Source organism: Lygodium microphyllum, chromosome 11, assembly GCF_053477565.2.
Source record: "Lygodium microphyllum isolate KBCC chromosome 11, Lygodium_microphyllum_v1.1.10, whole genome shotgun sequence".
NCBI classification, from domain to species: Eukaryota; Viridiplantae; Streptophyta; class Polypodiopsida; order Schizaeales; family Lygodiaceae; genus Lygodium; species Lygodium microphyllum.
Genome location: NC_141145.1, coordinates 81,107,885 through 81,124,771, shown reverse-complemented (window position 1 = coordinate 81,124,771; position 16,887 = coordinate 81,107,885).

Below are 16,887 nucleotides of genomic sequence, written 5' to 3'. Positions count from 1 at the left end.
TACTAGCCATAACCATATTATCCCTTTGTTTCTATCTCTTTGCAAGCAAAGAAACATCATCTTCCACCTCTTTCCAATCAATTTTTGGTCCCTATTAAGCATCCTTATCTTCCAAAAGTACTTCAAGACTTCTTTGAAGTGTAGGGTTAGCAGCCTACAAGAAAAGTTCAATCTTCTCAACCTCAAGAGTTTGTTGTTCCATTTTTTATAATTGGGAGTATTTATGCTCAAAATCTTGTAGCAATTCTATAGGTGATAGCCCTTTACTGGGTTTAGCAACCCACTCCAAGAAAGTTCTCTTCATTACCTGCTCTAGATCTTCCATAAAGTATTCCTCCTTGAGAACCTTCTTGAAATTATCCCAATTGTCAGCATGCACTTGTAGCTCTCTAATCCTTGTTTTTATATCTATAACAACAATCCACTCAAAATTTGCTATCATTTGTTGCTTTGATACCTTGTTCAAGTTGATCTCCTTTGCATATATATTGAGATATTTAGACATATCAGGATCATCAAATTGATCAACCTTGTTTACCACCGATTGAAGTGCCTTTGTTGTTATAGATTCTTCCATTCTCTCCATTCTTTGTTGTTGTCGAATATACATTACAAGCTCCCTAAACATCTGCAACATGTCTTATTTTCCACATAACACCTTCACTAGTAGCTGGACTCATTATAGCTTGGAACTCCCACCCCAGTTGTTTCACATCGGGTTCACCAAAAATATGTCAAGATAATTTTCATATATGCCAAGAAGACAGCGAGTCTCTGGCTATGGGAGTGAATAAGAGTAGTAAGGGATAGATTAATGTATATAATGCTAGAGAGATTCTTAAGCAAGGATGAACAAAAGTAAGAGATTAGGTCGATTCTTGTATGAGAGTAGAGATGATGATAGAGATTACATAGAGTAGAGATCAATGAGAGATAAAGCAACATGCATGCAAGAGATTAGAGGCTCAAAGTATCCCAAAACCAATCCTTGAATAAGAAAACCTATTTACAATGAGTTTCCCCTTCATTGTGTCCTGTTTCACCCTTTTATTCCCAAAAACTCACACCAAACACTAGCTTCTACTTTGCTACTTAGATGGCAAATCTCATGGTTCTGTTGGCTTTGAAAGGGGGGTAAAAACCCAAGACACCTACTCAGAACTCTCTGGGGTTGCTCCTTCTCTACTTCCCATTGGGAGTGTTGTTTGCGCATGATATGAATTTGGGAGCCCTTCTTTTTTCATGATATCTCCAAAATTGGTTGGAAAAGCAACTTGCTTTATGCATGACATCCTATTCTAGAAGTTTTCTACACCCTTTGAGGATATTTACAAGAAAAAATTTCCAAAATATTAAAAAAAAGCTAAAATTGTCCAAAAATCCCGTAATTTTGAACCATCCATACTAAGGACACTAACATTAATGACTAATATGACATTGACTCTCTAGATTAGTAAGAAAGCCAGAAGATGATGCACTCGCATTTTTCACACTATGTCCGCATAATAACATGATAATATAAGGGTTGGAAAGGTGACTTCTTTTGAAACATTTAATAACAAAAGGGTGGGAGCTCAATAATATGGATAGAGGGTGAGTGGAGCTATAGTACTCGACATGTTTTTCACATGCTTAATCTTTGTAGTTGCCATACACCATAGTCATCTCTCTCTCTCTCTCTCTCTCTCTCTCTCTCTCTCTCTCTCTCTCTCTCTCTCTCTCTCTCTCTCTCTCTCTCTCTCTCTCTCTCTCTCTCTCTCTCTCTCTCTCTCTCTCTCTCTCTCTCTCTCTCTCTCTCTCTCTCTCTCTCTCTCTCGTAACATCGAAGCTCATGTCAGCCCCCTTCATCTTTGTCTACTTAGAGCAACCTAAATCTAAAGTGACTACCATGGAAGTTGGTACCCCTTCTCTCATCCATGAACTGTTCTCTAATCAAGTTTATATCCATAGCTATTGGCTAGAAAAGAAGCATGAGCAACAAAGCAAGGAAAGGAATCGTGGTATGAGAGCTCAACTGTCGACAACTAGGTCAAGGAAGAACATATGCTCATCCATGGCTCGATGTTGGCGCATGCTGATCATAGGCCTTACAATAAAAGAACAATAGGAAATTCTTGAGCAACTCATTAATCATTAGACATTTGCTAAGCTAAGAAATTCAAATGTTGAAGCAAGTCTTGTCTCTATCATTCGTAATGCACATTGACTCAGCTCAAGGTACCCCACTTAGAAAAACAAGCAAGATTTTTAGCAAGAGAACCTCTTTGATGATGATCTTGAATAATGGTGACAGAACATCAATTAATCAATCAAGAACTACTATTGTCCTTGGTGTTCATTGCAAAAATATAGCGGTAGTAAGTACTCACTTTGATATGAAAGATGAGAATGAAGTGTTGCCACATAGTGCTTGCCTTGAGATAATAGTATCATAGGTGAAACTAGAGATTCAGTCTATGCCATTTGGATATCGGAGATGAGAGCTTCACCTAACAAAAATGACATGTGTACGTAAAGAATTGAGGAAAAATGTGTTATCAAATATCCCATACATCTTCTTGATGAATCTCAGGTAGCATGTTATTCTTGTGATCTTTGATCACTAGGATTTTGATTTGAACTAATGCTCATGAGTATCAAAAGTTAGTTCTGATAGTGATCCAACAATTCATTTGTTTCCTAAAACTTGACGTACCAAGGGGGATCTTCTAATCCATCAAGGCCTTCACCAAGAGGCTAGATTTATCTGTAATGGATGCTAAGACTAGCCTTGGATGTGAGAGGTCTCTTCGTAGGGAGGATAATAGAGTGGGAGGAGACAAGGTTACTAAGGGGATCTAGCTATAAATTCCTTGGGCATTGAGGATCGACGTAGCCCCTACGAGCCCAAGATGGTCTTCCTAGAAGGTCTTCATGCTTAGATAAGGGTGGATTTGTGGATTATGCCCATGCAAGAGTAGAGGGATTGACGTGCATCACTCTCTCTTGTTTCTCACTCTCTTTGAACCAAGTGCAATAATGGTTCACTTTAGCTTGAGGGATGATAGATGGATAATAGGAGACTATAACATTTAAATTGGATCCCTATTTTTTCAGGTTGATCCTTGTGGGGTTGAGATAGAGTTTCCCTTGCGAGGTAGACTCAAGTAGAGATTATGAATGTCTAATTATTATAATGAGTTTCAAGTGGTTGTAGTCTTGATCACTTCTTGATGGGCTACTAAAATATGTGCTATCAATATTTATTTTAGGTAGGCATATTATACTTGGTATTAGAGCGATTTTTTTTTTGGGTATGAATATAGATATTGTTACGAATTGTTAAAATTAAGTAAGAGTCAGTTGAGAGTAAATTATTTATGCCACCATTGCTTAATGAATTTGGATTAGAGTGACAAAGCATGGCAAAGATTCTTAGTATTTTGGGCTATGTTCAAGTCAACCATGCACTCTCTGCACTTGGATAGAGGAGAGATTGATTCATTCTTATTTTGGATTGAATTTCAAAGAAATGTAAAAGTACTTTAGAGAAATGTAAAGGAAAAAGAGAAGGGCAAATTAGAACATAAAGAAAGAGAAAGGTAATGAAATAAGAAGGCTAAAATGAGAAGAACATTTAAAGTGAAGTGATCTTTACATGTAGCATCAAAGTTGTTGTATTATGTTGGTTATTGAAGAGACACTAGGTGTTTGTTTTGGAAAAAAAATAGAAAAATTGAGAGTGGAGAGGGTTAATCTAGACATTTTGAGTTGAGTTTGGACAATGAAGAGGGATACCAAAGATAAATATTAGAATATCCCATGGATAACACTGAGACCTTATGAGGGTTGACTTTTCCTAGTGGAAAGTAATTAAGAGTTCATGTTGTGAGTTATGCGGTGTAACTAGATAGTATGCCCCCTAGGGCTATGAATCAAGAGAGCTTTAATGGTATAAAAAATAGTAGTATAATTTGAAGCGCTCTAGATGGCGAGCTAATGGGACATGTAAGGCTCTTTAGAGATAGTTTCTTGTTGAGCCAGGATTATTCACTTTTGGGGTTTATTCGAACGAGCTGAATATTCATGGTTAAGTCTTATTTGAGCCTTGTGATCCTTAGCATTTATTTTGCTTAGGTGGCTTGTTGGGTGTTTTATGCCCTTGAGAGAAAATTCTACCTCAGTTTTCGGTGCCCTCGTTGAGGATCCTTGTTTAGTTTTAGGGTTGGCACTTCACCCTAAAAGATGCTCAAGATGACTATGTTTGGATTATATTAGTGAGTATGATTTAGATAATCATGTTAATGTTGAAACGAGGAAAGTTATCACTAGTTATGAGGAATTAAAGTCTAGTTTTTTGGGAATTCATTTGCACTTGTTAGACAAGAGTCCTATGTTGAGCATGGAGAGGGCCATATGGCTTGGCTTAATGATTATTTAGATAAGGATAACTAGTTATTAGTTATAGATGAAGAAGATCCATGCATCTTTTATAGAGCTATGAGGTGTTATATTTATAGTAAATCTTTAGCTATAGGGATCATGTTTAATTGGATGAGAATGTATGAGGAGATATCCATGTAGTAATGTGCATGGGACATAGATATTTTTGCTGAGATTGAGGTGTGATATTGATGAGGTTGTTGTTGAATCTCTAGATTTTTTCTTTCAAGATGTGTGGCCTTGAGGAGACTAGAGACAATGTTGATGTGTTAGATAGGGTGGGATTATATCCTAAGAAGTGCACCTTATAGAATATGTAAGATACCATGTGAGTTCAAAAGAAAGAGTACTTTGTTTAGTAAAGTTCATGGGATTATACATATATAAGGGGTTTTCTACTTACAAGTTGAAAACAATTGGTAAGTTTAGTACAGTAAAAGGGCTCATTTTTAATGGCCTTGTAGCATGTAAAGAAAGGGTATTTTGTAATACCCTTTGAATGCATGTTATATAGATGATTTCTTATAGGTATACCCCCCAAGGACTACGTGGGTATTCATGTAGAGAGAGCTTTGATATGAAATCTAGATTATACTCAAATCTTATCTAAATTGGAAGAAGTTCGTCTTACTCTTTCAGGTGCTAAATCTGTTTTTGGAGTCGAAGAAGTTCTTGTGGTTGGGCATATGTGTGGCCCATATGGCCGAAAGCCTTCTCCAATAAAGATTGATGCTATCAGCAAAATGTGGGAAATATGCACAAATGTTTCGGAGGTGAGAAGATTTCTTGGAGCATGTGTTTTCTATCTTATTTGGATCCCACACTTTGCTCATGTTGCTGAAAATCTTTATCAACTGTTAAGAAAAGGCCAAAGGTTTATGTGGGAAGAAGAGCATACACAAGCTATTCGAAAATTGCTGATTTCAGCCCCCACCTTGAAGACGGCTAATTACTCTAATGGATAGCCTATCATACTCATGGTAGACACAAGTCCTACTGGGATAGGATGGGCAATCGGTCAAGATGATCTTGAGGGCAACAGATATGCAATCCGCTTTGGAGCAAGGTTCTTAATGAACGTTAAAGAAGGTATGCTCAAATTAAAAGAGAACTTTGGGGAGTTGTAACTACATTGAAGTGTGACCAGGAGTACTTCATGGGCGCACATGTACATTAGGGGAGTTTTGAGGTCTCGAAAATGCCCTATAAGAGATCCTAGAGAGAGAAACAATTTAAGAAATAAAATCATTTTATAGAATTTTTAAAAGGTTTATATTTTGGTAAGTTAAAATATCAAAATTCGTTAATAAGTCATTGCCGTGATATTCTCGTGGTCACATCGAACCTAGAAATCTAGGTCGCCATAAAGTTGGCAAGGTTGTCATAATGAAGATCTTACCTCTCCTCATTAAAGTAAAAAGTAATATTCAATTTGAATTTTGGTGGATACTCGATTGCCTCCCTCCATCGTTTCTCTCTTCTTTTTTTCTCCTCCTTAGTAGTCTCTTCTTTGTTTTCGTTCTTGCTTCTAATCATATCCTTAGCTATGGATCAATCACCCAATGATCTCTGTAACTCAGCTATGGATCAATCATCTAATGATCTCTGTAGCTCTCATAAAAGACCTCTCTATCATCTTCATATTGAGTTGGACAGTGAGTATGAACCAATAAGAAAGAGAACAAAATCTATCACGGTTACAGAGTCTATGAAACATATACTGAGGTTTGAAGGAAAGAAGAATATTGATCTTTGGTTAGATGGAAAGCTATATCCCAAAGATCCTAGCAGAAATAGCACTCCTCCTTTCTATAATAGCTCATCATTAATGAGGTTTATTGGTGATGGCTACAATGGATTTTTAGGTTATACACTTAATCTTGTTGCAGAAAAGGATATCCTTGGACTAGAGAATCATCTTTTGATGAAACACGATATAGAGTTGTTGCAGAAGCTAGAGGATTGTCAACAAAAAATTCATTCATTGGAAAAGCGTATCAAAGCTTATCAATGAAAGCAAACTTTATTAGGCCTTCGAAATCAACAAAGAGCTCTTAAAAATATTGAGAATCTCAAACGAGGAGGAGGAGGCTATGGTAAAAGAATCTAAGCAGCAAGGTATATTTTTTTTCACTTGAAAAATCTTAAATATGGCTTTATTTAAACTACTTGCATTGATTTGTAATGTTAATTTTGCTTAGATCTCTTCTACAACCAAATGCAAGTGAAAGAGATTCTTTAAAAGCAGCTCAGTTTTATTATCATCTTCTTCCTTCAGTAGTTTCAAAGGATATTTTGGAGAAGAAGAAATTTAAAAAGGCAAAGAAACAATGCTTGGAGTCATTTGTAAAGGATCATTCTTTGGATTCTGAGTTAGTACAGAAGACACTGGATAGTATTGGTATCAGTCGAGATGCTTATATGCAACTTTTCTAGCTTTTACAATCAAATATGAAGCAAGGACATGTACACAATTGCATACTTCCGAAGCCATTTGTGGTTAGGACTATCAGACAGAGAGTTAATAGCAAAGTGATGGAGATTCTAGGTGAGCCTTTTCATATCAAGGCTAGCTTCAAGGGAAAGAAAAAGGAGGTTACATTCAATGAATTTAACAATATTTTCCTTGACTTTCCCACCCTACAATGCTTAATGATCAAATTTTATGACTTGTTAGTAGCAGAGGCATAGGGAGTGGCTAGATTTGTGATTAAACTTGATGAAAGTGAGATTCTGAAATGAAAAAAATTGGAGAGAATCTCTATCACCTTGATGAATAGAGCACTTTCGTCAAGTCATTGCAATCACTCAACATCATTTAGTGTTCAATCTGAATATAACATCTGGTGGCTAGGATCATTTGAGGTAGATACTGAGAGTTTTGATATACTATATTGGGTTTTTCATCAAACATCAATACCTAATGTTATTCAAAGGCAACAAGCAGGAGAAGAGTTATTTGTTGAAGGATTTGGGAACTGTAGGATTGAGTGGCACATACTGGTGACCTAAAGACACTCAAATGTATGTATAATGTATCAAAGGGAGCTAACTCGAGATCTCCTTGCTTATACTGCATGTCACCAGCTATAGAGTTAAACTCAAGCAATTGGAATAGAGCTCCCTCTAGGCACAATAAGGATCCACAGTTTAAACCAGTCTTGGACATTCCTTTAGCGAATGCCCATATTTGTACACTTCATGCACTTTACAAGATAATTGAAAAGCTTGTTCATCTCTACATAGGATTTGCATGGAAGCTGAAGCCATTATCAACTAGAACAGATGCTATAACAAAGGTTGAAAAAGTTCTCTCTGCATGGTTTGCATGGTGGCAATGTTGTTATTGAACCAGATCTTCAAAAGTCTAAGGATGGTAATTGTGTCCCAAAAAAACCATCTATTGGTGGAGTGAAGGCTAGAAGGTTTCTAGGCTTTCATGGGAGACTTCACAAGATAAACTCGAGAAATGGTGGCTCGACTATTAAATTTAATAAGTGGAAATCCCTACATAATGCAGTTAAGGATCACACTGATAATGGACAAGCTCGAAATAGAAAAGCTAAAGTTTGGGAAACACGAAATAAAGTGTTTTTTTATTGTTATAAGACTGAATGGAATGATGATGATCTCAAAGACTTTAAAAACCAATTGAACATTTTCAAAAAGGCGATGACAGAAGCTTGGGGTGATCAACACTTTACTCACTATATGGTAAGAAGTTTGTATATGTTTGTTTCTTCATTTTCGAACTCATATAATGTTTTTAATAACTTTCTTTATTTGTTGACTATGCAGCATATTCTATACAACCATGCTCCATACTTTATAAAAAAATATGGATCTCTATCTATCTGGTCAACCCAAGGTATGGAAAAATCACATTATCAAGCAAGAACAAAATATTTCAGACACACAAGACATGGAGGTGGAAGACACAAAGCCAACGGTTTATTAGAGGTTTTTCAATGGTTCTATCGACAAACTTGGCATAAATTCAAGCTTAAAGATACAACCACATCAAGCAATACATCATATTTAGCAAGGACTATACAAATTGTTACCCAAAGAAGAAAAGATAGATATTGAAATTCTTGCGCAAAGCAAAGATTTACAGAATGGTTACAAACCAAACAAAGAGTTGGAAAAATATGGGTTTCAAGAAACCCTTAATCTTTGGCATCTTCTAGTCTGATTGTGTTGCAGAAGAGTCCTTAGTTTCAGGCACCTCAACAGGGCCTTCAGAGGAGTCCTTGGTTTCAGGTAGCTCGACAGGGCCTCTAGAGGAATCTTTTGTTTCATTCCACTCAATAATACCTCTGTATTCCAAAAACTCTTGTTTCCGATAGCCTGGAAGAAGCTTCAAATTCTTACTATCTCCTACATAAGAGAGCAAATAGGAGCCAAGAACTCCAAAATATCCAGCTCTAGATCACTGTATCCAAGCATGAAGCCAAAAACTCTTATGGCTTCTTTCTTCTCCACTAAAATGATATTGTCCAAACCTCTGTTGAAAACTTGAGATCCAATTACCTTTGAGATAGCTCTCAAAGCCATCATTGGTAGAGTTGGAGAGCTTGACAATCTACTATGATATATTACAATTGTTTGATTGTTTAAGTTTCCAATATAATGGCCAAGGCTTTTATTTTTTCCAAGCTTCATTGGCCTAGAGCCCTTGGCCCTTCCAAGAAAGTTGTCCAGATCTTCAATCTCAATCTATAGAACAAACCACAACAGTACAAGATATAAGATATTTATCTATAATGCATAATAAAGTCTAACATAAACTCAATGGGTAACTTCAAATTATATTTCATACCTTAAGGTGTTCGTCTTCTTCAAGAAGACTATCATCATAAAGATTTATTGAGCTCTTGGGCTTCTCATCTGATGGAAACTTCAATCTCTCTTCATACCCTACATCATCAATATGAAGTTTCTTCTGGACATGCAAGAACTCTTCTTTTGTAGGTAGCCCCCCTTTTTCGTATTCTATGATCTGATTAATACATGTATGTAAGGCTATAGAGCTATCTTGGAAATTCTCTCCCTCAACATCAAGACTTGCTAGTGGTTCTTGTTCATAACCTATAAAATTCATGTCATTTTTGCCCCAACGTGCAAGGATTTCTAAGCAATAATCTTCTCTAAGATCAAAAAGGTGTTGAATATCATTTAGCAACACATATCTCTTCTTGTTGATAAGATAAGTGGGAAATGTTGGAACACATGCAAGAGGACGTTCTTCATCAACCTGTGCACTTGGCTTGATCTCCTTTTCTTCCACCATTGTGATATTGTCACTCTTGAACAAACCTAAATCAAAACCTTGGACGAGTTGATTCTCAACATCTTCTTGGAACATCTCCTCCTTCTCTTCGACCTCCTTATCCATACTTGCAATATCCTTCAGCTTTCCCTGTTGGTCTATATCTAGAGAAGAATTTTCCATGTACTGAAGATACACAATAAATCCAATGTCCTTGTGGATCAGAAGGCATTGGTGTTGAAACCTGTGGAAAGGGCAACATGTTTTTTTCTTTCTGAATTTCTCATCAATGAGGTTGAACCTGCCTATCAAAGTTGACCTGGATGTACTGGTGGCTCCCATGACATCACTATAATGAACAAATCCATTGACTTCCAAACCTTGCACATGTCTATCATAAAAACATATGTACTCCTTAAGTTTATCTTCAAGATCCTCCAATAACTCCTTCAAATCAAAAGGAACATTGAAAATTTCCCTGATATAGCCAAACTTGGAAGAATTTCCAGTGGTGTGTAAGAAATCAAAGAGCCTATCATCAGATGTCTCAATTATCTCCTCCTCATCCATTCCTTCCAGATATAGCTTCCTCTTTTTCATCTTGACCCAGAAAAGATTTATCCCTGAAAACAAAGCAGAATAGAAACAATATCCAAATAAACAAGATGGAACAATGGAAAGAGGCCCCAAAATTGCATTTTTCAAGACAAAAAAATCAAAAAATGAGAAATTTTCTTAGTTGACCGGTGAAACACAAAAATTATAGTGTCCAAGGCAAATGCCTGTGAAGAAATCATGTTTCACTGGACACTACCTTGAAGACAAAAATTATTTCAATATCTCACCGGTGAAATGCAATACTTATCAAAATATCACTAACAGGGACATTATTTCGCGTTTCACTGGTCAAAAGATGCAAATCAAGAAGAGAAACATGAACTATAAATTAATTCTATGGAAACAAAAAAATTTATGATAAAATCCTTTCTGGAAAAGCTATGCTGCTTTTAAAAGATACAAAGCACATAACATCTGTAATTATTCAAGTGTTATTAAAAATTCTTTTTATATTAATCAAATTTATTTTGTTAAAATACTTGTAATTAAAAAAATATGTTACCTATCAAAGATTGTTGAACGCTCTCCACACAGGAAGCAAGGACCTTGAAGGGAAGTCGAGACGAAATTTCGGCAGAAAAGAAGACAATGTCGGAGAAATGGCTTCGAAATGCTTTTATATTGACCGTTAAGCATGTGGTGATAGTTCCAATGAAAAAGTTTGTGTAATGATGGAAAAATAAACGGGACCGCAAATTTGGATGAAATTTCCAATATTTTTGCATGCACAAAATGCCTCAGAATACGTGCACACGTGTCTCACTTAACACACCATACCAAACTCCTTAGAAGACGTGCGCACCTCTTTTTTCGAAAATACGTCACACGTGTGTTACATAACACTTTTCCAAGATAAAAAAATTCCGGTAAGCGAGAATACGTCACACGTGTGTTATTAGCACTTTGCCAAGAACGTTAAGTCCATGCAAATTCATCGCCTTCACCTTTCAATGCATTTCCAGCAAGCAGAAAACACTACTACTCTGCCTTTAGCTTTGGTGTTCCTTCCAATCTCCAAGCATTTCATTGCTTCCCCAACAAAGGAAACCTTCGAGCATATTCTCGTCATTAGGCTGAGATTGTGAAGAACAAGCTAAAAAGAAGGTATGGTCTTCTGCATCTTGCTTTTCAATAACAGGCTCCATTCAATGCATTCTTTTGATACTTTTCCTTAATCCTTTATGTTATAATGAGCTTATCAGCACTACAAAAGAATTTTTTCCACAGTGGGAGCATTCCTTAATGTTGTGGAGATTTAAGGAAATCTTCAAACTTCTTCCCTAATTCTGTGGATATTTTATGTGATTTTAAAAGCTTTCCTTAGATCAATGCTCTTTTTTCTTGGTTTTGTTGATTTTTTTGCTATTCAGGAGTTGTCCGGTGAAACGCGAAAAGAACGTGCTTCAAGGAGGCCTCATGTCTTAAATTCGTGTTTCACTAGACAGAATGGACAACAAGTCTGGTGAAACGTGAAAAGAAGCAATTGCAAGGAGGCACCTTGCTTGACTGAGAGCGGAATTTAGGGGACGGGAAGTGCTTAAAAATAGCTAAAAATTATGAATATCAAGGGAAAAATATTCAATGTCAAAGGCGGCGGCTCGATCTAGGACGATTTTAAGCGCCAAAGTGCTTTAAAGGCGCCCGAGCGACACTTGTTGATTTTTCATAATTTTTCAGACGGTCGTGCGGGTTGACACGAGCTACTGGCCAATGCGGGATGCTAAGCCGGACGCCCAAGATTTTTCAGAGCTCAATTCGGAGTCCGGACGGGGAAATGGCCAAGGAAACGGTCAAGATATGAAAAGGTGGACACTTGGGAGGCCAAATTTGAGCATGCCTTTTGAGTTTGGACCCCCCCCAAAAATTTTATGCACCTTATGAAGCAAAAAACGTGGAGAGAGAATGAAGAGACATGAAAAAACGTGGAAGAAGATGGCGCCCGAAAAATGCGCCATGGATGGAGAGAGGCATCATGGCTGCTGCAAACAACCCCCCCAATGGATTATGGGGCTTCATTCCCCTCTGTCTGTGGACTCTATCGCCGCCTCTCGCCCGAGAAATGGTGGTCTCTTTGGAGAATTCTGATTTCAGTCTTTCTCTCTCCTCCCTCTCTCTCTTCTAAAGGCAAGTTCATGTGGGGAGAAGAAGGAAGAAGAAAGAATGATGGAGGCTTGTCCGGCATGGATCGGATTGCTATACGGGCTGAGAATGGTGATTTGTGATGTGGCTGGACATGAAGTGCTGCTGTTTTCCAAATCTACAGCCATGGACACAAAACCCGAAACACGCAAATAAGCGGTAATTTAAAATTTTCAAAGGAAATTTGAGTTTTTATGGCTTTTGATGGATGAAATGGGGTTCATGTGGGATAATAATTGTTCATGATGCTGTTTTCTATGAGTTCTTGCTGGTCATGATCAAAAAATCAAAAAAATATGCATTTTGTGGTTCAAAATAATATGCTAAAACACGTAAAACATGAAAAACAAGGGAAAATGAGGGTTTTTGGCATAAAAAATGGAAAAATGGATAGGAACATCAACTAAATTCTCATTTTTTTGCAAGAAGGAACTAAGGGCCACAGCCCATAACCTGTTTTGAATTTTCAGCAATTAAATAATGCAAGAAAATAAGGGAAAATAGGGAAAAACCATGAAAAATAGGGAAAAAATGCATTTTGGGTTCCGAAAAATAAGGATAAATAAGAGCAATGGTTGTGAATGGTTGTGGGGACTGAAGCATGAGGATTTGCCTCAGTTCAACCCCGCCTTCTTGTTCTAGTGTGTCTTTTTCTAGTTTTTTTCACATAAAATGATGTCAAAATACCCTATAAATCTATCCAACGATGCAATACTTAAACGGGGAAGAGTAGAGAAGTTGAAATATGTCTAAATGCCGTGTGAAGTGATGGGAAAGTTGATGATTTCTATGCATAGCATTTAGGACGGATGATAATTAAAATTAAGAGCTTAGTAGCATGAGGATCACCTCGGTGCTAGGCCCATGCAACGAAGCACAAAGCGGTTAGAAAGAAAAGCATGAAAGAATGTTTTGTACTTGTGCACGCTGCTGGTTTTTAAAATGTTTGAGCACTAGACATCCACCAAATGCATAGAGCATGAAAAGACTTTAAAAGTATCAGAGTTAGCTCCTGGATATGCATAGCAATTGTTTTCAGTAGGCCTGTAACCCACCGTTGAGAGTGTGAGGTTCCCATGCTGTAGGCTAGTCGTGGGATCATAAAGGGGAAGTCAAGTGAGGAAATGGTACATTCCTGGACACGCTTATTTGGTACCTTGAGCGACGTTTGTGCGAAATGTCTAAATGTGGAGCGACGCATCGAGGGGCCAATCCCCAAGGTGTAGGAGAGTCGCAGAGGGTTGACGGCATTCAGCCGTAGGAGGAACCCCATGTGTATGTGATTCGAGCCTTTTGGCTATGTGAAAGGGACTCCCTCTGAGGAGTAATATTGGGTTAGGATCAGTTGGACTACAACATATTACAAACGCAATGTTTAGGAAGGCAAAGATTTTGATAGACGCTCCTGGCCGCGAGGCCGAGGGGTTGTCTTGCGCATAGTGACGAGGTCCGGCTAGTGCATGAGCCAGTGCCGGCCCGTTTTTAGGTCCATCAGTGGTGCGTCTGCCGGGAGCCGCTTAAAAGTGGCGGTTCTCGAATCCTGGTTGTTTAAGGACCAACTAGTAGTGTATGCCAGAGGATACTGAGCTTGATCCGTTATTTAGTGATAAGCATCGTCTAGCAGAAATCCAAAAGCAAGAATGAGACGAAAGAGCTAGGCGACGTGCTGAAATTTTTAGGAGATATTCCCCTAAGCGTAGCGGTGCTGAACCCTTACGAGGGAGTGGATCTAGTGGTCTTAGGACCCCAAGTAGTAAGTTAGGAGAAGGTGGAAGCTCTAGTGCTCCCCTTCCTTCTATAAGCCAGTCCACGTCAAGTACGGGAGGTGTAACCCCACCGGTCTTTATTCCTAGTGCAAATCCAATCCGCGTCATGGCGCAGCCTATTGCAATTCCAGCAGGAACGACGGATTTGCCGGCTCTAGGTTACCCGCTACCCATTTTTAATGGGCTAGTTGAGGAAGATGCGGAACTCCACATTAGGGAGTTTCAAAAGCTGATGTTTAATTGTCGCATTCAAGAGGAGGGACATTTAATGATGTTCTTCAACATGACTCTCAAAGGAAGAGCCGCTATATGGTATCATGGTTTAGAAGCCGGAACCATATTGAACATTGATGCATTTTATGGAGCTTTTTGAAGGGAGTTTGCCCCTGAAAGGGGTGGACAATACTGGTTGCGTGTACTCAACGTGACCCGCCAAGATCCACACGAGGATATTCGTGCTTATGCGAAGAAGATAAAAGAGGTCTTCCGTAAGTTGGACACCTCTATTCCTATCCCCGCAGCTGCCCAATTGCAATATTTCCTACATGGTTTGGACTTTAATATCCAATTGCAGTTGAGTAGTGTCCCCTTGGGGGATATAGATACTGCCATTACACGAGCACAAGAGGTGGAATCCCGACTACAAGCAGCCTATGCTTCTCGAGGCAATTCGAATATGGGTTTAGTATTGGGAAACAATATGGCAATAGCCAATGGCAGTAGTGGCCAAGGGATAGCGATGGCTAACCCTAATGGGAGAGGGAACATGATGCCGAGTGTCCCTTTATTACCAGCTCCCCCTAGCATGTCGATACCTACGGGCAGTCAAATGGCTCCAAATGGTGGAGGCCAGGCGGTCAATTCTAATACCATGCCTGTGGTTCAACAACCAGTGCCTAATCGAATTGTTAGGCCGATTGAACGACATGGTAATGACCAAGGCTATGAGTCGAGTTCTTCCAATGTTCTTGGCGAGGTTAAGGACATGATGAAGCATTATACCGACATGATTACGGAGCAGTATCGACAAATAGCCGTTGATGTCAACTTCCTTAAAAAACAACAAAATTTGATAGGAAGTAGATACCCAGAGGAGGGTGCACCGTCGAGGTTTAGTTGCAAATGGTGTGGCGGGCAGCACTATCCAAGAAATTGCCCAAATGTTAAGTGCGACATTTGTGGAAAATCCGGCCATTTAGCAACTACTTGCTGGAGTAAGATCAGTTCTCTCCAGCGTGGAAGTCGGCAACCAGGGCCTGTCAATCATCGTGGCCAAGGAAATGACTCCCAGCCAGACAATGGGCCTAAACAAATACTTCAACGACCAAAGACTACAGTGGAAGAACTACCAAGTGGTAGTGGGGTTAGTTTGATTGAGGCTGTACGCGTTAATGATGCTGAAACCTCTAATCTACGAGCTGTCCTTACAAGAGGTAAAAAGGGTAGAGAAGCCGACAAGGATAAGCCTGTCGACGGAAACCCTAAACAAGGTGACAAAGGAACGCAAGTTCTGGATCCTGCCCTAGAAGGGGGACCTTTGAAGCCCGTAGAGAGTAAAGTCGATAAGGAAGCACCAAAGAAGAAGGTGAAAGTTAAGAAAGAGGCAATAAAGCCAGTTCAGCGACCTAAAGAGCGGATGATTTGGCATGAAAAGCGAGCTCTATCGAACTATCATGAATTCGATTTGGCGGGCTCTCTTTGCGAAGTCAAGCCGGATGTGAACCTTTTGCAGCTTATTAAGCTTTCCCCAGGAGTACGTAAGGAATTTAGAAAGATCCTACGTACTGGGTATATTGTAGAACCTTTGGGTATTGCGCGAGTTGGTGATGACTGGTTCGAGCATGCTGAGAAGCATTGCCCAAGGGTTGCAGCCTATGTCGATGGGATATTAGTAGATTATGCTATTGTCGACACGGGATCATCGGTCAACATTATGAGTTCTGAACTGATGGAAAGGTTGGGTCTTGCGATCCAGAAAGATACCTCCACAATTCTCAGAATGGCAGATGATAGTTTGAGACAGCCGGAAGGCTGCATTACTAAGGTCCATGTCACTGTTGCAAATGTAGAATGCATGTTGGACTTTAGGGTGATTCGTTTTGCAGGGCGGCCAAGTTACCAAGTATTACTTGGACGACCTTGGATCTTGCAAGCGGATTGCCAAGTGGATATACCCGCCGGTCGATTAATATTCGGCAGAGGTGCCCAGCGTGTGGTGGTTGATGCTTATCCTGAGTCCCCGCGGAGTGAGAGAGCTCCTCTATCTTCTACAGAATTGGAGACATTAGAAGATTTATCTGCTAGTGAGACATCATCGAGTGATGAGTCCAAAGAGGGATCCACCACGGAGGACATCTATCAGATCACTTTGAACGAGCCGATAGAGGCCCAAGATCGTATAAGAGATGCAGATGTTATCGAGCTAGACCTTGGTACGCTTGATGATTCGCGGCCAATCAAATTAGGCTCTATGCTCAGCACAACAGAAAGGGAGGATTATGTGGCCTTGATCCAGGAATTCCGTGATATCTTTGCCTGGAGTTATGATAAGTTGAGAGGCATTCCTCCTAGTCTTGCTGTTCATACAATTCCGTTGAAAGAGGGCAGTTGTCCTGTACGGCAGAAAGTAAGGCGTATGCCTTTCGAATTGAGGGACGGGCTGTTTGAAGA